Genomic DNA, 18,912 nt, shown 5'->3' on the forward strand with positions numbered 1-18,912 from the left:
ACTTCGAACATATGGGTTCAACCATACAGTGTTCGAAGTTATAAAACTTCGATTACGTGATATAGACCCGACTACATTGCATCAACTCCCTAACCTTGCGGAAGGAGTGCAGAGCAGTAATTTTACTAAAGCCTATTTATCTGAAATGTAAGTGTAGATCCTAAAAGTTGGCATTACCTGTTACCAAAGTGATATATTTTTGCTTGAGGGATTTCACTGAAAGTAATGTACTATTACATGCATGTGTGTTTATGTTGAAGCTTAGAAGTGTATCATGCAGGCACTGTAAAGGTTTTCATTCTTTATTGGGTTATAGTACCATTGCAGGGTACATGTTTCTGTATGGTAAGGGAATAAATCGCAATGCATTTGCGGAAATAGAATCCAGGTATAGCTGTAGCAGAAACTAAGAACTCTGCCAGGTTTACTGTTATGACTGTTGTCTGAGGTCATGTACAGCTTGTTTACTCCTACAGTACTTGACTTGTTTTTTTGGGAGGAGAGGGATTGTATTATGCACATATTAGTCATTTATATACCTGCTAGAGGGAAACTCAGAGGAAAGCAACATCCTCTAACAGTTTTTGTGAGCATTTACATATGTGCATTGTGTATCCTATGCTCGGTTGAGTATATATACTCTATATCACTCCGAGCAGCACTGCCTGAAAAACCAGAAACAAAGAGGGGGAGGGAGAAAAAGACAACAGAAAGAGAGAGATTAGGAGGGATAAAGAAAGCATGCGTCATTGATGAAAACTGTTCCAGTTGTGGTATGAGACAACAAAGACAGAACAGAATCTATGATGATACTGCCTGAAAAATGGTTTAGTAAGGCACGACCACAGATGACAAAACAGTGTTGGCTTTAAATAGTACATCAGTGGGGAAGGAGAGGAGCTGCAGTCATTAAAGAAAACTAACTGTGTAACTCCATCCGTCATTTATAACAGGAGATGGTGTACAGACTCAAAATGGAGAAGGAAGATGACATGCAATTTGCCCAAACAAATATGACTACATGATGTTGAATTCTAATGTCACAGTTTGTATTATTAGACATGCAGTAACATATGCAGGCAAATATGGTACTGTATGAACAGAAACCATATGGGCTTTGTGGTTTTGAAGGTTAAGCTAGTAAATAAGGTAAGACTTAGAATCCTTTCCAGAAAACAGATCATTGACTCAATGGGAATACTCATTTAACAAATTTAAAATAAATAAACACATAACTTCAGAACAGCCCTGTATATTGTTCACTATCATTATTATGGGACTGTATCTGAACATGACCCTTTGTAAGAGGATTAGAAATCTCACAGGAAATAATGAAGGAATAACTATCAATGACAATTTTAAATCTGAGTAGCTGTTACTTTAAAGAGGATCAAGGGAACGATATGGCACGGTTTCCAGTATATTTTATTTTAAATTTGCTCTATGGTAGTCCTGATACTTAGGCATTTTTTTTTTCTTTTCAGTTTTCTTTTAGTTTACAGTTAAGCCATGTACAGCAGAGCTCAAGGACACATCATTCAGAAGAGAGCTTGGAAGTGACATCACTTCTGGAAAAAAAATTACTGTGCATTATTGTGTTATAGAGGATGTTTTAGAAGCAAACACGAGACAGGCCACATTGACAAAGACAAAATGTATCATAACAGGAGGGTCTAAATATGGCTTTCTTAATATTTTAGGTTAAATCAATACTCAAGTCTAACTACAGAACACACTGGTTAAAAAATATATCAGCAGTGCTAATCTTCTAAGGAATGACTAATCATCAATACAAAAAAAAAAATTTTTTTTGTTATTGTTAACCTAGTGACTTCTTTGACATCAAAGGCACCCTGCAGACATCATTGTAAAGGAATTGCTGTCTGTGATAATTTATGTGGGGAGGACAGACATGAGGTAATTTTCTTTAATTCACAATAACAGTGGAAAGCAATCAGTTGTAGAATATTTGATTGCGCACAGCAGGAGAGCCCACAGTCTTTGCCCTCTTACATCTTCAGCCATAAGATTTAAATTTTTTTTCTGAATAACATCAATTAATAAGGAAGCAACTGGTGAGAAAGGAAATTATTTTGTACCCAGATGATGAACATATCTGCAGAGCATTAAAAAAGCTTTACATGATTATATCTTAGGTTCAGAATAAAACAGTCTGGTGGTCACAGAAACTATTATTACCTTATCGTTGATCTTTGGTCAGCAGGAACTGAAAAGTGCTGGCCCCAGTACCATTCCATGTGTGCAGTGATATATATTGCCAAACATTAGCCAGCACTGGTTGTCAACATACCACTCAACCTCTTAACACAAGAAATCTGGACAGTGCCAAAAATAATGGGAACAAATGCCCAAAATAAGGGACAAAATTTAAATATTGCTCATATAAACTTAAAAGGTTGCTAGAATAAAAGATTTTACATTACCATGCATTTTCTGAATGATTTGAAGTCTGAAACTTAAATGTGTATAATTTAGTAAATTCAGTCTTCACTGATTTGCCAGAAAAACATAAGCTTTATGAGGAACAGGCCGAAAATATGAGGCTAAAATCTGCACATTCTGTAAAAATCTGGACATTTGAGATCTACGGTTTTCAATCTTGTTGAGCAGCAAAGTACAAAACTGATCTGAAGACAGAATAATTATTATCATTTTTGCAAGGTAATTTCCAGCACATTTAGTGCTAAAACTCATCATAGTCATGGCTATCAGGCCCAACAGATCCATGAATTACTGGAAAGGGCATCCAGAGATGCATCAGATAAATATTTAGCAAATGATTATCAGTGAGGAATGTCGACTTGCACTGCAATTACTGGTTATTTATGTACAGTGAATACAACAGACATTGTGGAAAACAAAAGAAAATTTTAGGCCCTTGGCTTGAACTTGAATTCAGCACCTTGAGTCATCAGTGCTGATGTCACTGAATACATAGGTTCATAGGTAGGTATTAGGCTATTGACCCTAGGGCCTATACAAGCCTAGCCCAAAAGGTACCCTGGCTTTCGCCACCCAAGAAAATTATTTTCCTGTGCCCCTGTTGAGCAGAGCCACAGAGGTGATCCCAGGGTGAATTTCCTATTTCCCATCCAGTCATCAAGATTTTTCATAAAGAGTGCTAATGAGGAGCTTTGTTTGATATAGATAGGTAGTTTGTTCCAGAGTATGGGAAGTCTCTGGGAGAGGAATTTATCCCTCCAGCATGTTCTGTTTATTGTGGTGACAAGGTTTAGGTCCCTAGAGCATATAGCTTGGAGGGATTGGAATTTCTTTAAGTGGAGTATGTCCAACAGCTCTGGGTTTGACATAGCTTTGTATGTTAGGAAGAGATCGCCTCTGAGTAGGCGATATGCAATGGAGTAAAGCTGGAGTTTTTTGAGACGGTCTGCGTGGGGCATCTGTTTGAGGCTGGTAATCCTCTTTGTGAGGTATTTCTGTGACCTTTCCAGTTGTTGTAGATGCCTTGTGAGGTACATACCAAAAGGGGCATTGTACATCTATAATGGGTCTAATGAGTGATGAGTAGAGGGCAACAATGACCTCTTTTTTCATGGATGAGAAACCTTTTGTGATGAGGTGTGCCACTTAGAAGGATTTCCTGACTACTGTGGTGATGTGATTATCAAAGGTGAGACTACTGTCCACCTGTGTCCCAAGGTCTCTTAACACACTTTTGGTGTTAAGTAAACTACCACCTATGTGGTAGCACATGGGTGCAGAGTTTTTACCAAAGGGGATGACAGTACACTTTTTGGCATTGAGCTTGAGGCATGGCTTTGACACCAGGCAACTGTCTTAGTGAGGCCGTTTTGTAGGATGTCCACATTGATGGGAGTTTCAATTATGGCTCCTAGCTTGCAGTCATATGCAAACTTCATTAGCCAAAGACCTTCTGTGTTAGCCTGTACTTCAGAAAAGTAGATACCAAACAGGAGAGGACCCAGGACTGAATCCTGTGGTATGCCACTTGTCACTGGTCTGAAGTCAGATTTGGAGTCTTCTACTTTCACAGTGTGGATTCTGTCAGTGAGCCAGTTGGCAACCCATCTTGTGACATAGGGATTTATGCATAGTTTAGTGAGTTTATCTATAATTCCAGAGTGGGGGTGGTGTCAAAAGCCTTGGCAAGATCTAGGTAGGCTGTGTGAACCACCTTACCCTCGTCTATGACTTTGGTGACTGCTTCAAAGAAGTCAATCAGGTTTAGGAGACATGATCTGCCTTTTACAAACCCAAACTGGGTGGGGTCTGGAGTTTGGAGATTACCAACGTCTTTGTTTATAAGTTCCATGATGATACGTTCCATGGCTTTGCAGATCAGGCTTGTTAGGCTAATGGGGCAGTAGTTCCTGGGGTCTGTGGTGGCTCCTCCTTTGTGGAGTGGGACAACTATTGCTGTGCGATATTCAGTGGGCACAAAGCCTGAGGTGAGGCTATGATTGAACATGGTGCATAAGTGGGGTGCCAGTTCATTCTGTAGTTCATGTAGAATGCAGCCTGGGATGTTGTCAGGTCCCATGGATGCTGTGTTCTAGGCTTTGGAGAGTGTGGTTTTTAACAGTGCAGCCATGATTACAGGAACTTTGCATTCATCCGGTATAGAGACAGCCCCTTTATGGGGTAAGCGGTGGTAAAGTAAGTTAGCACTGAACCTATCTGCCAGGATGTTGGCAATATCAGTTGGTTCTGTATATTTTTAGTGCCATTGTGCTGTAACTCTGCCCAGATCTGAGTGCTGCCATTGAGATTCTTGACATAGCTATAGAATGATTTGTGCTTGTCTTTAGAATCAGTGGCAATTTTCTTTTCATAACTAGCTTTGGAAGATTTTATGAGGAATATCAGCTTCTTACTGAGGCTGATCAGGGAGTTCTTCCAGTCATGGGATTTTACTCTTTTTTGCAACAGCGTCTTTCTTCTGTTGTAGAGTTTATTTTGGCAGAGGACCACCAGATTGGCTTCCTTTTTTTGGAGGATAGCATCTTGGTTCTGTTAGGGATAGCACAATCCATGCACTCGTGTAAGTGCTTATAAAGTGCATTTGTGTAGGATTCAGCAGTTGTACCTCTATTGTCCATCTGTATGGGTGTCGTGAAGTTTGCCACTTCTGTCTTAAGAAGCGTGAAGTTGGCTTTGGAGAATTTTTTTACGGTAGTTTCCCTAATGGGGTGTGGGGCCGGGATGTGGATGTCTAGGCTGATTAGCTTGTGGTCAGATCTGACCAATGAGGAATTGACCTCTGGTGTGGAACACCGGTCACCCATGTTGGTAATGACCAGATCTAGGATATTGCTGCCCCTGGTGGGAGTGTGGATAAGTTGATCCAGGACGTTGGAATTTATGAATTCCAGAAAACATTGAGCAAAAGAGTTGGTGCATGAGTAGTTTTCCCAGTTAATGATGAGGTAGTTGAAATCACCTATTATTAGGATGTTGGGTTATACCCTAATATTTTCCACTGTTTCAAGAAATGAGGAGTGATAATCCTGGGGGGGGGGGGGCATGGTGGGAGATCTGTTGCAAGCTACAATTTGGATTATAGGTTCATAGGCTCATAGGTAGGTACTAGGCTATCTGCCCAAAGGCATTTATAAGCCTAGCCAGAATGTGTTGACTTTTGCCACCCCCTTAGATTAGTTCCCTGTGCCTCTGTCCAGCAGAGCCACTGAAGTGATCCCCGAGGTAAACTTTCTGTTTCCCATCCACTCGTCAAGATTTCTTTTGAAGAGTGTTAGTGAGGAGCTCTGGCTGATGTAGATTGGGATCTTGTTCCAAAGCATGGGAAGTCTCTGGGACAGGAATCTATCCCTCCAGCATGTCCTATTTATTGCTGTGGTGAGGTTTAGATCCCTAGAGCATGTGGCTCACAGGGATAAGGTTTTCTTTAGGTGGAGCATGTCCATCAATTCTGGGTTGGACATGGCCTTGTATGTCAGGCAGGGATCACCTCTGAGTAGGCGGTATGCAACCAAGTGCAGCTGTAATTTCTTCAGTCGAGCTGCATAGGGCATCTGTTTGAGGCCAGTGATCCTCTTGGTGAGGTACTTCTGTGGTCTTTCCAGCTGTTGCAGGTGTCTTGTAAGGTACATCCCAAATGGGATGTTGTATTCTATGATGGGTCTGATGAGATATGAGTAGAGGGGTACAATGAACTCTTTTGATCTGGATGCGAACCCTTTTGTGATTACGTGGGCCACATAGAAGGATTTTCTAACCACCTTGGCAATATGATTATCAAAGGAGAGATTACTATCTACTTGGGTCCCCAGATCCCTTATTATGTCTTCCGTATTTACGGGACTACCACCTATGTGGTACTTTGTGGGTACTTCATTTTTTCCAAAGGGGATGACTATGCACTTTTTGGCATTTAGCTTGAGGCCATGATTTTGACACCAGGTATCCATCTCAGTGAGACCCTTTTGGAGGATGTCGGTGTCAGCTGGTGAGACAATTATAGCCCCAAGTTTGCAGTTGTCTGTGAACTTGGTCAGCCATAGTCCTCCTGTGCTTGCCTGTACCTCTGAGAAATATATGCTGAACAGGAGGGGTCCTAGGACTGAGCCCTGGGGAACTCCACTTGTAACTGATTTAGAGTCGGACCTAGCTCCAGCAACTGTCACCATGTGGGTTCTGTCCATGAGCCAGTTGGCAACCCATCTTGTGATGTAGGGGTTTATGTTCAGGCTGGTGAGCTTGTCTATAATACTAGAATGGGGAATGGTATCGAAGGCCTTTGCGAGGTCTAGGTAGGCTGTGTGTACCACCTTTCCCTCATCTATAGCATTGGTAACTGTCTCAAAGAAGTCCACCAGGTTCAGGAGGCATGATCTGCCCTTAACAAAGCTGAACTGGGTAGGGTCCAGTGTTTGGAGGCTCCCAATGTCTCTGTTAATGAGTTTCATGATGATGTGCTCCATAGCCTTGCAGACCAAGCTAGTCAGGCTTATAGGGCAATAGTCCCTGGGGTCTGTTGTGGCTCCACCTTTGTGGAGAAGAATAACTGCTGCTGTGCACCACTCTATGAGCACGTAGCCTGTGGAGAGGCTGAGTTTGAACAGTGTGTTTAGGTGAGGGGTTAGTTCGTCTTTGAGCTCATGTAGGATGCAGCCTGGGACACTGTCTGGTCCCATTGATGCTGTGTTTTTGGCATCGGAGAGGGCTGTTTTAACCTGAGTGTCTGTGATTTCAGGGACACTACATTCTTCTGGTATGGTTATGGGCCCTCTTGGGGGTGAGAGGGGGGTGAAGTTTGTGCTGAACCTGTCTGCCAGGATGTTGGCAATATCATTCGGTTCAGTGTATTTTGTGCCATTCTGCACTAACACCGAGCAGATCTGAGCATTGCCACTTAGATTCTTGACATAGCTAAAGAATGCCTTGTGGTTATCTTTGGAGTCCTTGGCAATTTTTCTTTCAAAGCTCACCTTGGATGATTTTATGAGGGATCGTAGTTCTGTGCTGATACTGATCAGGGATGTCTTCCCTTCTTGGGATTTTACTCTTTTCTGTACTAGTTTCCTTCTTCTGTTGTATAGCTTATTTATGGCAGGAGTCCACCAGACTGGTTTCCTTTTCTTGGAGGAGTGAGTCTTGGTTTTGCTTGGGATGGCATGATCCATGCATTCTTGTAGGTGCCAGTAGAATGCATTAGTAATGATTTTTGCAGCTTTGACGGCTTTATCCTTCAGCATGGGGGCTTTGAAACTTTCCACCTCAGTCTTAAGTAACATGAAGTTTGCTTTTGAAAAGTTTTTCATGGTGGTTTTCTTGTCCGGGGGTGGGGGTGGAATGTGGATATCCAAAGTGATTTGTTTATGGTCAGATCTAACCAGTGAGGGGTTGACCTCCGGTGTTGAACACTGGTCGCCCATGTTGGTGATGACCATGTCCAATATGCTGTCACCTCTGGTGGGAGTGTTGACCAGTTGAACCAGGGCATTTGAGTTTATAAATTCTAGGAAATGTTGGGCAAGGGAGTTAGTACTTGAGTAGTTCTCCCAGTTAATGTTTGGATAACTGAAATCACCCAATATTAGGGTGCTTGGTAGGACCTTTATGTAGTGTTTCCAGGAATGTGGAATGGGGGTCCTGGGACATTATGGGTGATCTGCAGCAAGCTACAATTTGAACTGCAGTTTTGCCCATTGTTAGTTGCATGTGGATGATCTCTGAAGCATCGTGCTAACTGGAGGTATGGTTATCCTTGATGAATATGGATATGCCCCCACCTTTTGTATTTCGGTTTGGGTTCTGTGGCCAAAATGTATGGTATGAGTTGTAGTCTGGTAGTGCTGGGGTGCTCTCTGGAGCCATAAGCCAGGTTTCTGTTACTGCACATATATCGATTTTCTCCATACCGAGGAGTGCCTCGAGTGCATGCATTTTGAGGTTCAGACTTCTGGCATTGAGTAGCACTACCCCCAGTTTTTTGTTTTGTGGTCTTGCCCAGAGTTAGCTGCACTTGGACAATCTCGGATGCATTATGCTGAGCAACTAGCCTGGAGGTGTGGATATCCTTAATGAATATGAACACAGTTAGGTGGCTGAAAGGTGTGGTATGAATTATAGCCTGGTAATGCAGGGGTGCTCTCTGGAGCCTTGAACCAGGTCTCTGTCACTGTACAGATGTTGATGTTCTCCATTTTAAGGAGTGCCTCGAGTGAATGCATTTTGAGGTTTAGACTTCTAGCATTACCCTCAGATTTTGCTTGCTTGTACCTGTTACGGTGGTGAATTTGTCATTTGAACCTTGCCTAAAAAAGGTTGTCAAAGAGCCCCAAAGCCCCTAAGATGAGAATATGTGAGACAGAAAACACTTGCAAAAGACTAGTGCAATATTCTAATGTATATTGAATGGGTCCTATACAATGATTAGGTATGGGGTGGTTATTTATCATAATGCATATGCTGAGGACCAGTGGGTGGGAGGGGGCACATACATTTGAACAATAGATTTTGTAGTAGAAAAATACTTTTTTCATTTACAGGGATATGGCTTACTTTAAATCATTTGCCATTACTTAGATCCTTCCTTCACCATGGATGTCATCTAAATGTGTGGCGATTATTGGTTTCAACATTTAAATCAAAGTGTCTTTCTAGGGGGATTCGGTCTCTCTACTTGGAAGGAAATGTGTGGCCAGTCCTACTGTGCAAGAGATGGGCTACACATCTCCTCATGTTACTGAATCTCATATCTTTTCTTTCCTGTTATGTCTTTTTAGGCAAGGTCAGATTAATGGACACTCCAACATAAACTCTGCAGGTGAAGGTTAAGGATAAACAAGGCCAGTATCCACAGTTTAAACCAAATCTAAGCTTGTCAGAGGCTTGTCTTGCTTTTATTGATATCCATGTTATGTGTGGCCTTACAGATATTGGTCAAAGACCCACCCTGCATTCCACAAGTACCTCTGTTCAATGCTTTCCACTCAGATTTGCTCACAGTACAAGGAGGTTTACAGAACAAGGAAGGTTAACTGTCTCTTGGGAGACAGGATTGATGACATATCAAGGACTTCCGGAACACTATTCTCCACTACGTATGACTGTGACATGATTGCAGTCCATGCTAGAGTGGATGATCTGTCACGAAAATCCATAAAATTTATGCAGAAGGTCTAACTGAAAATGACTATACATGATTCAATCAAGGAAGGGAAACTAGTTTTGAGGGGTTTCTTCTCCTAACCAAGAATGATGCCTAAATTCAGAGAAAAGACAATTACATTCACCAACTGGCTAAGTTGCTGGTGCCATTCCCAGGGTTGGGGGTGGGTATCCAGAATGTGTCTCCCTTGGATGAAATTTATTTATTTATTTATCATATGTTAACTGGGAAAGTCCAACTTGGAACAAAGCCAACTTTCAGCAGAGGCCCGGGGAGGAAGGCTCCAGATGCATGTCTTTGTAATGTAGGAGGAAACTGGAGCACCCAGAGGAAACCCACACAAATGCAGGGAGGACATGCAGACTCCACACAGAAGGTGCCCCAGCCGAGAATCGAACCGGAGAATCACTTGCTGTGAGACGACAATGCTACCACTGCACCATCCAAATGAAATGATGCTTTGCAAAGGATGGCCTACATCTCTCATTCATGAGCTTTTGCATACTGCCCGAAGTCTTTGCTGCCCCCAGTGTGCTTTTTAAGTAAATTTCATCTAACAAACATACCAACTTAACTAAAAAAAATCAAATCATAAATTGGACAACATCAAGATTACTCTTCTCAGTGCCAGGAGTTCTGCACCTGAATGCACTTCTGCATTTGGAATTTGTCCATGTTGGTGCAGTCACAAAGTCTTAGTTCAAGTGTTAAGACACCACCCAATCCATGTTGAGGCTCTATGCTTATTATGCCTTCAATCCAATCAGAGATTTTATCCCATCAAAAGTGATACCCCATAACCACTACCCCCACCCCTGTGACCTTAGTTGAACTCCATCTCACACCAGGCTAGTCAGAATTTCAACTTATACCTTGTTACAGGTCCCCATCTGATTCTCCACAGAATCTGGAAAACTTCCTGTCTTTTCTTGAAAATATCCCTATAAAAGATGGTTCTTCAATCTTATGTGTTTTCAGCTATCCTTCTATACACTAAAGGGTATACACTTCTAATGTTGGGTATACACAATGTTTCATAGACTAGTTTAATGAGAATTTTATGGATCAAATTGTCTGAAGTCCCATAAGGGCTGGTAATACTCTGGACCTAGTTCTCACAAACTTGACCCCGGCAAGTTCCGTGCCCCTGGTTGGACCCTCATTAGTTAACTTACACCACAAACTGGTTACCTTTACCCCCAGATCAATGCGTTTATATCACGCTATTGAAAGATGAAAATAGCAAACGCTATTTCATCGAACCTAAAATATCTAAACCACATAATATTGAACATTCAGAACACATACACACAACACAAGCACACCTAAAAAACAATCCAGACACATACACTTATAATCCTACAACTAACCCTACACTAAACTGTACATATACTGCTATCTATCCACTTACCTTAACCCAAACCCTAACCCTAAGGTCCGTCACTATCGCACACTCACCTAACCCATGCCCTAACCCTAACTCACTTAACCCACCCCTAACCCTAATTCACCTAACCCGCGCCCTAACCCTAACTCACCTAACCCAAGCCCTAACCCTAACTCACCTAACCCTTGCCCTAACCCTAACAACCACACAATCGCACACTTACCTGAACCTGATCCGTAACTTTCCAACACAGCGCTGAAAATAGCGAAGCCACAGAACCGGAATTCCCTAGGAAAGAATTCGGTGTTCTAACAGCTATTTTAGCGTCGATATTAGAACATTCGAAGTTTTAAAACTTTGATGTTCTGATATAGATCCAGATGATCAACCACCCTCACATCCCAGTATCCAGTTCCATCCTCTTCATAGACTTCAAAAAGTAAAAAAGTTAACCTTTTACAGATGCATAACAAAATTTGAAAAGTCATCCATAACAACATATCATAGGTTGCTATAATGTAGCAACATTCAGAACAATAGTAAACATAACCCTAAAAATTTTTGATCAGTCATTTAAGAAATCTTAACATAAAATAAAAATAAGACAAACCAGCCAAATCACCTTGCCGACTATTACACCAACTAGATAAATTCAATGTGTATTAAATAAAATATAATGAGTGTTGGTGTCAGCTCTATATGAACCTGTTGGTTCTAATTTAAAGGACATTCAATCAATAATAATATTACACAACGAAAAATATCTTCTCGTTGGAAACAAAGTTACCTTTGTATAAATTCGTACAGTCCTTTCAAGACCTTGTCCAGACAACCTTGTCCAGACAACTGAAAAATGGTCACAAATTTCCGTTATTCTCCCGCGTTGGAAACAAAGTTGCCTCAATACCAGTCCACACAATCCCTTCACGACTTGTCCAAGCAGCTAAAAGTGATCTCAAATATGCACTTTTCACCCGTTGCTAGAAGGGTATAGCAACAAAAGTAATATGAAGCAAAATGTCTTTTGGGATGAGTCTACCTCTCACTGTAAACACACCCGTAACAGAACGAAAAATGCAGCAACCAAAAACAGACCATTCGTTTTGAAAAGCTGCCTCGCGTTGCAATTTCACGCTGTTTTGCCAACAGCTAAAACATATAGGTAGCCCTTCTGTTGTTCGCTTACACACCCACTTGTATCAAGGGCTTTAAATGCAAATATAGGCAGTAGACCAAATGTCTCATATAAACCAATGTCTCTTCAGACCGAAAATGAACCGCCAAGCCTTCAGGATGGTAAACGTACCAAATGCTGTAACAAATAAAGGTTCAGGTCTATTCAGACCAAACAGCAAATAATGGCAAATATTACAAATACACTCGTATTTCCGAAAGAAGCAGAAGGATTTCAAATAATCTTTAAAAACAAAGTAGATTTATTGGATCCCAAATGAACAGTGGTAAGCGCTTTCGCAACAAGTGCTTTTTCAAACCAACAATCAATCTGTTTTAAAACACACCTTTTATACTTAATTGTTAAATTTTGACGGTTAAAAACACATCCATTTAAAGGGACATATAAAACCACAGCAGTTGTTCTTGCTAAGTGTAATATGAATACATTATTTAAAATCTATTTCTTTTATTTAACTTTAATAAACATATGGTTAAAATAGATGAAACTAATGAAAATTGATACAGAATATTAAGCATATAGAAATAATATATATATATATACATAGATAATAAATATACATACATATTCCTTAATATATGTAAACAACAAAATATACTATGTGAATCTAACAATGATTTTATAGCAATCACATTTCTTTATAAATGTGATGCATACATTAGATTTAACATAATATATATATATGTGTGTATTGTATTGTTATATGTATAAAGGGAAATAAAAATAAATTTCTTAATATAATGCTCTGCATACCATATAATCTATATAGAGTATAATATAAATGGTGCAGTATAATACAAAAATATAAAAAATATATATATGTACATCTATTTCCATAAATTTGTATTATACATGTAATTAAATAAACAAATAAAAACATACATCCAATAAACTAAATAATATATATATATGTGTAAATAAAGTAAAAATTATAATATATAAAAAATATATATATAAAAAAATATTGTATGAAATAATAAACATTACTTTTGACTCAGTTCCCCAATAATCTTATATAAATGTTAGGGAATTTACTAATAAAAATGTCAAAAATGTTCATAGTATTTAAACTCATTTACTAATGTCTGATTACATATCATTTGGGCCTATGTCTTCTGCTTTTTAACATGGGTTTCAAAGGAACCCTGTCATTTAATCCAGGGAAACAGTGTGCTCTAGTTTTTATTATCCATTGGGCCTCTACTGTTTCGGTAATGTTTTTAACATCACCACCTCTTATATTAGGTTGTAAGACTTGCAGCACTGAAAAAGAAAAATTATGTGTAGTGTCTGTATTAAGAATGTGTTTAGATAAAGCATTCACTTGTGATTTTATTCTGATTTGATAGATATGTTCCCTAATGCGTTCCTTTAACATTCTATCAGTTTTCCCTATGTAAAAGGAATTGCACGAGGAACATCTAGCTAAATAAATCAAATGTTGTGTCCTACAGTTGGCATGAACATTTAGATAAAATATTTCACTTGTAACTGGATGAACAAAAATGTGGGAATCAGATATAAAGCAACAATAATTACAACCATTACATGGTATGGTACTAAATCTGAACCACTCTGCTGGGTGTAGTCATCACAACATAATAATCTATGTAAATTTTGCTTATTTTTATAGGCAAAGTTTGGATGATCATTTATAAATCTTGAAATCTCTGGGTCTAACTGAAGAATACTCCAGTGTTTAATAACACATTCCTTGATTGCATGGGCATCCAAAGTGTAATGGAGTGTGTATCTAATAAAATTTTGGTCATTATTGGAGGCTGGTTGATTATTAATATGTGTATATTCATTACAACCATCCTCTGAAAAGAAGGGAGCTGCAATACCATATCTCAATTCCTTGACTCTACACAAAGCATCATTGATTTCACCATTTTTATATTTCCTATTTTTAAATCTATTTGCTAGTCCTTCTATTTCTCTCTCAAAATTATCTACACTGGAGCTTAATCTTGAGACCCTCATGCCCTGTCCTTTTAAGATATTCCTGAACACATGTGGGGGATGCATGCTGTCTCTATTTAGTAGACTATTCCTATGACATGACTTTCTATGCATACCTGTATTGAAAGCCCCATTGGGTAAACGCCATATCTGAATGTCCAAAAAAGAAATTGTATTGTCTGAGTATTCCATGGTAAAGCTAAGAAAATCCACCAACGTATTAACTTCTTTCTCAAACTTTAACAATTCTTGGACATCGCCTTGCCACAAGAAAAATAAATCATCAACGAAACGTTTGTAAAATATTACATGTTCCTTGAAACTCCGTAGTCTACATAGCATGTTTTCCTCCCAATGGGCCATTACTAGGTTGGCGTAGCTATTGGCACATGGTTCAGAAGTTCTAAACACAATTTGTCTTATAAGCAATTCCAGGCTTTGAAAGATTTAAAATCAGACAATAATATAATAATAAAACCAGCGGATAAGGGGGGCCCTATTGTTGTCTTCAATAGAATAGACTATGTAGGAAAGATGTTGAATTTATTGGGAGATATAGAACATTACCAAATAATAACTAAAACGGAAGTTATAAGAATTATAACTAATATATATAACAATCTTGAAGATATGTGTAAAATGGGCCTGATGGATGACCAACTATATAATTTTTTATTAGTTGAGGAGCCAATGACACCTATTATTAAAGGCCTTCCTAAAATTCACAAAGATGAACTCAACCCACCCATGAGACCCATTGTCTCAGGGCGAGGTTGGGTGACAGAAAATATGTCATATTATATAGAGAAAACATTACATCCGTTATTGGAAAAACATAATACTATACTCATGGATTCTAAGAACTTTTTATTAAATTTTTATGAGGTTACTAGGAATCAACAAAACAACAACAATTTGTTGTTAGTAACCATGGATGTTAAATCCTTGTTCACTCAGATTCCTAATGATTCAGGCTTGGAGTTTTTGCATAATTATCTTATGCTTCATTCAGGTTTCACACCAATAAAGATAGATTTTTTATGTACACTTATGGAGCTTATTCTTGATAGCAATGTATTCTTATTTGAAGAGACATATTACTTGCAAAGGAATGGCGTAGCTATGGGCACACCATGTGCCAATAGCTACGCCAACCTAGTAATGGCCCACTGGGAGGAAAACATGCTATGTAGACTACGGAGTTTTAAGGAACATGTAATATTTTACAAACGGTTCGTAGATGATTTATTTTTCTTGTGGCAAGGCGATGTCCAAGAATTGTTAAAGTTTGAGGAAGAAGTTAACACGTTGGTAGATTTTCTTAGCTTTACCATGGAATACTCAGACAATACAATTTCTTTCTTGGATATTCAGATATGGCGTTTACCCAATGGGGCATTTAATACAGGTATGCACAGAAAGTCATGTCATAGAAATAGTCTACTAAATAGAGATAGCATGCATCCCCCACATGTATTTAGGAACATCCTAAAAGGACAGGGCTTGAGGGTTTCAAGATTAAGCTCCAGTGTAGATAAGTTTGAGACAGAAATAGAAGGACTAGCAACTAGATTTAAAAATAGGAAATATAAAAATGGTGAAATCAATGATGCTTTGTGTAGAGTCAAGGAATTGAGATATGGTATTGCAGCTCCCTTCTTTTCAGAGGATGGTTGTAATGAATATACACATATTAATAATCAACCAGCCTCCAATAATGACCAAAATTTTATTAGATACACACTCCATTACACTTTGGATGCCCATGCAATCAAGGAATGTGTTATTAAACACTGGAGTATTCTTCAGTTAGACCCAGAGATTTCAAGATTTATAAATGATCATCCAAACTTTGCCTATAAAAATAAGCAAAATTTACATAGATTATTATGTTGTGATGACTACACCCAGCAGAGTGGTTCAGATTTAGTAGGTACCATACCATGTAATGGTTGTAATTATTGTTGCTTTATATCTGATTCCCACATTTTTGTTCATCCAGTTACAAGTGAAATATTTTATCTAAATGTTCATGCCAACTGTAGGACACAACATTTGATTTATTTAGCTAGATGTTCCTCATGCAATTCCTTTTACATAGGGAAAACTGATAGAATGTTAAAGGAACGCATTAGGGAACATATCTATCAAATTAGAATAAAATCACAAGTGAATGCTTTATCTAAACACATTCTTAATACAGACACTACACATAATTTTTCTTTTTCAGTGCTGCAAGTCTTACAACCTAATATAAGAGGTGGTGATGTTAAAAACATTACGAAACAGTAGAGGCCCAATGGATAATAAAACTAGAGCACACTGTTTCCCTGGATTAAATGACAGGGTTCCTTTGAAACCCATGTTAAAAAGCAGAAGACATAGGCCCAAATGATATGTAATCAGACATTAGTAAATGAGTTTAAATACTATGAACATTTTTTGACATTTTTATTAGCAAATTTTCTAGTATTTACATAAGATCTTTAGTGAACTGAATCAAATGTAATGTTTATTATTTTATACAATATTTTTTATATATATATTTTTATATATTATAATTTTTACTTTATTTACACATATATATATATTATTTAGTCTATTGGATAAATGTTTTATTTGATCATTTATTTGTATCTATAATATAAATTTATGGAAATAGATGTACATACACATGTACTTTTATTTTTATATTTTTGTATTATACTGCACCATATATATTATACTCTATATAGATTATATGGTATGCAGAGCATTATATTAAGAAATTTATTTTTATTTCCCTTTATACATATAACAATACAATACACACATATATATATATTATGTTAAATCTAATGTATGCATCACATTTATAAAGAAATGTGATTGTTATAAAATCATGGCTAGATTTACATAGTATATTTTTTGTTTTTTACATATATTAAGGAATATGTATATTTATTATCTATGTATATATATATATATTCTTTCTATATGCTTAATATTCTGTATCAATTTTCATTAGTTTCATCTATTTTAACCATATGTTTATTAAAGTTAAATAAAAGAAATAGATTTTAAATAATGTATTCATATTACACTTAGCAAGAACAACTGCTGTGGTTTTATATGTCCCTTTAAATGGATGTGTTTTTAACCGTCAAAATTTAACAATTAAGTATAAAAGGTGTGTTTTAAAACGGATTGATTGTTGGTTTGAAAAAGCACTTGTTACCACTGTTCATTTGGGATCCAATAAATCTACTTTGTTTTTAAAGATTATTTGAAATCCTTCTGCTTCTTTCGGAAATACGAGTGTATTTGTAATATTTGCCATTATTTGCTGTTTGGTCTGAATAGACCTGAACCTTTATTTGTTACAGCATTTGGTACGTTTACCATCCTGAAGGCTTGGCGGTTCATTTTCGGTCTGAAGAGACATTGGTTTATATGAGACATTTGGTCTACTGCCTATATTTGCATTTAAAGCCCTTCGAAGTACGGTGTGTGTAAGCGGAACAACAGAAGGGCTACTTACAAGCTTTAGCTGTTGGCAAAACAGCGTGAAATTGCAAAACGAGGCAGCTTTTCAAAACGAAAGGTCTGTTTTTGGTTGCTGCATTTTTTGTTCTGTTACGGGTGTGTTTACAGTGAGAGGTAGACTCATCCCAAAAGACATTTTGCTTCATATTCACTTTTGTTGCCATTACCCTTTCAACAACGGGTGAAAAGTGAACATTTGAGATCACTTTTGGCTGCTTGGACAAGTCGTGAAGGGATTGTGTGGACTGGTATTGAGGCAACTTTGTTTCCAACGCGGGAGAATAACGGAAATTTGTGACCATTTTTCAGTTGTCTGGACAAGGTTGTCTGGACAAGGTCGTGAAAGGACTGTACGAATTTATACAAAGGTAACTTTGTTTCCAACGAGAAGATATTTTTCGTTGTGTAATATTATTATTGATTGAATGTCCTTTAAATTAGAACCAACAGGTTCATATAGAGCTGACACCAACACTCATTATATTTTATTTAAGAAATCTTACTTCCCCGTTGAAATTCAACCCTAAACCCACTCCCAGTACCTCATCACTTGAAAAAGTAATATAATTCAGCAACTATTTCATAGATACTACAATGTCCCTAACCAAGGATTCCCCACCATTTAATCCCAGCCCTACCCAACAGCCATATATCACCACATCCACTTTCACTTTCTAACCCATGCCCATATCCTGTATAAAACTACTCTTAAACAAACTCAAATCCTGCTTTATTTCAGCTGATGACCTTCAAGCAAGTACCTTTAAATAGTAGCCAGTAGCACTGCATATCCGGTCTAAATACTTATAAATAGGTCAATCCAGGAATTCCACTTTGTCTTTCTGGGAAAGTAATTATACATTATACCTATATTCAAAGGAGACAATTTAACAGACATCACTAACTTTAGACCTGTAGCAATCTTATCCACCCCACAAATACCTGAGAAATGCATTAAAAAGCAATTGCTAACCTATCTCTTGCAGGGAAAACTCCTATCATGCACATAACACCACTATTATCCCTTCCACAGTACTAACACAGCACCTCTAATCTTTATAGATACTGTCAATATAGCTAGAGATAATGGCAAACTATTCTCCTCCTATTTCTAGACTTGTCTAAAGCCTTCGGCACAGTTTGTCACAGCAAACTTCTACCTTAAATGTCCTCACTAGGTCTATCTCAGCCCAGTCTTCTGTG

General features: G+C 38.1%; 1 protein-coding gene across 2 annotated transcripts in view; it reads right to left on the minus strand.

The window, feature by feature from the left end:
• The window catches only part of LOC122804935 (tissue factor pathway inhibitor-like), an 844,713-nt gene that overhangs the window by 648,587 nt on the left and 177,214 nt on the right, over positions 1-18,912 (minus strand). The window lies entirely within an intron of this gene.

The sequence above is a fragment of the Protopterus annectens genome, chromosome 6.part0, assembly GCF_019279795.1.
Source record: "Protopterus annectens isolate FY-2018-M chromosome 6.part0, PAN1.0, whole genome shotgun sequence".
Taxonomy (NCBI): Eukaryota; Metazoa; Chordata; order Ceratodontiformes; family Protopteridae; genus Protopterus; species Protopterus annectens.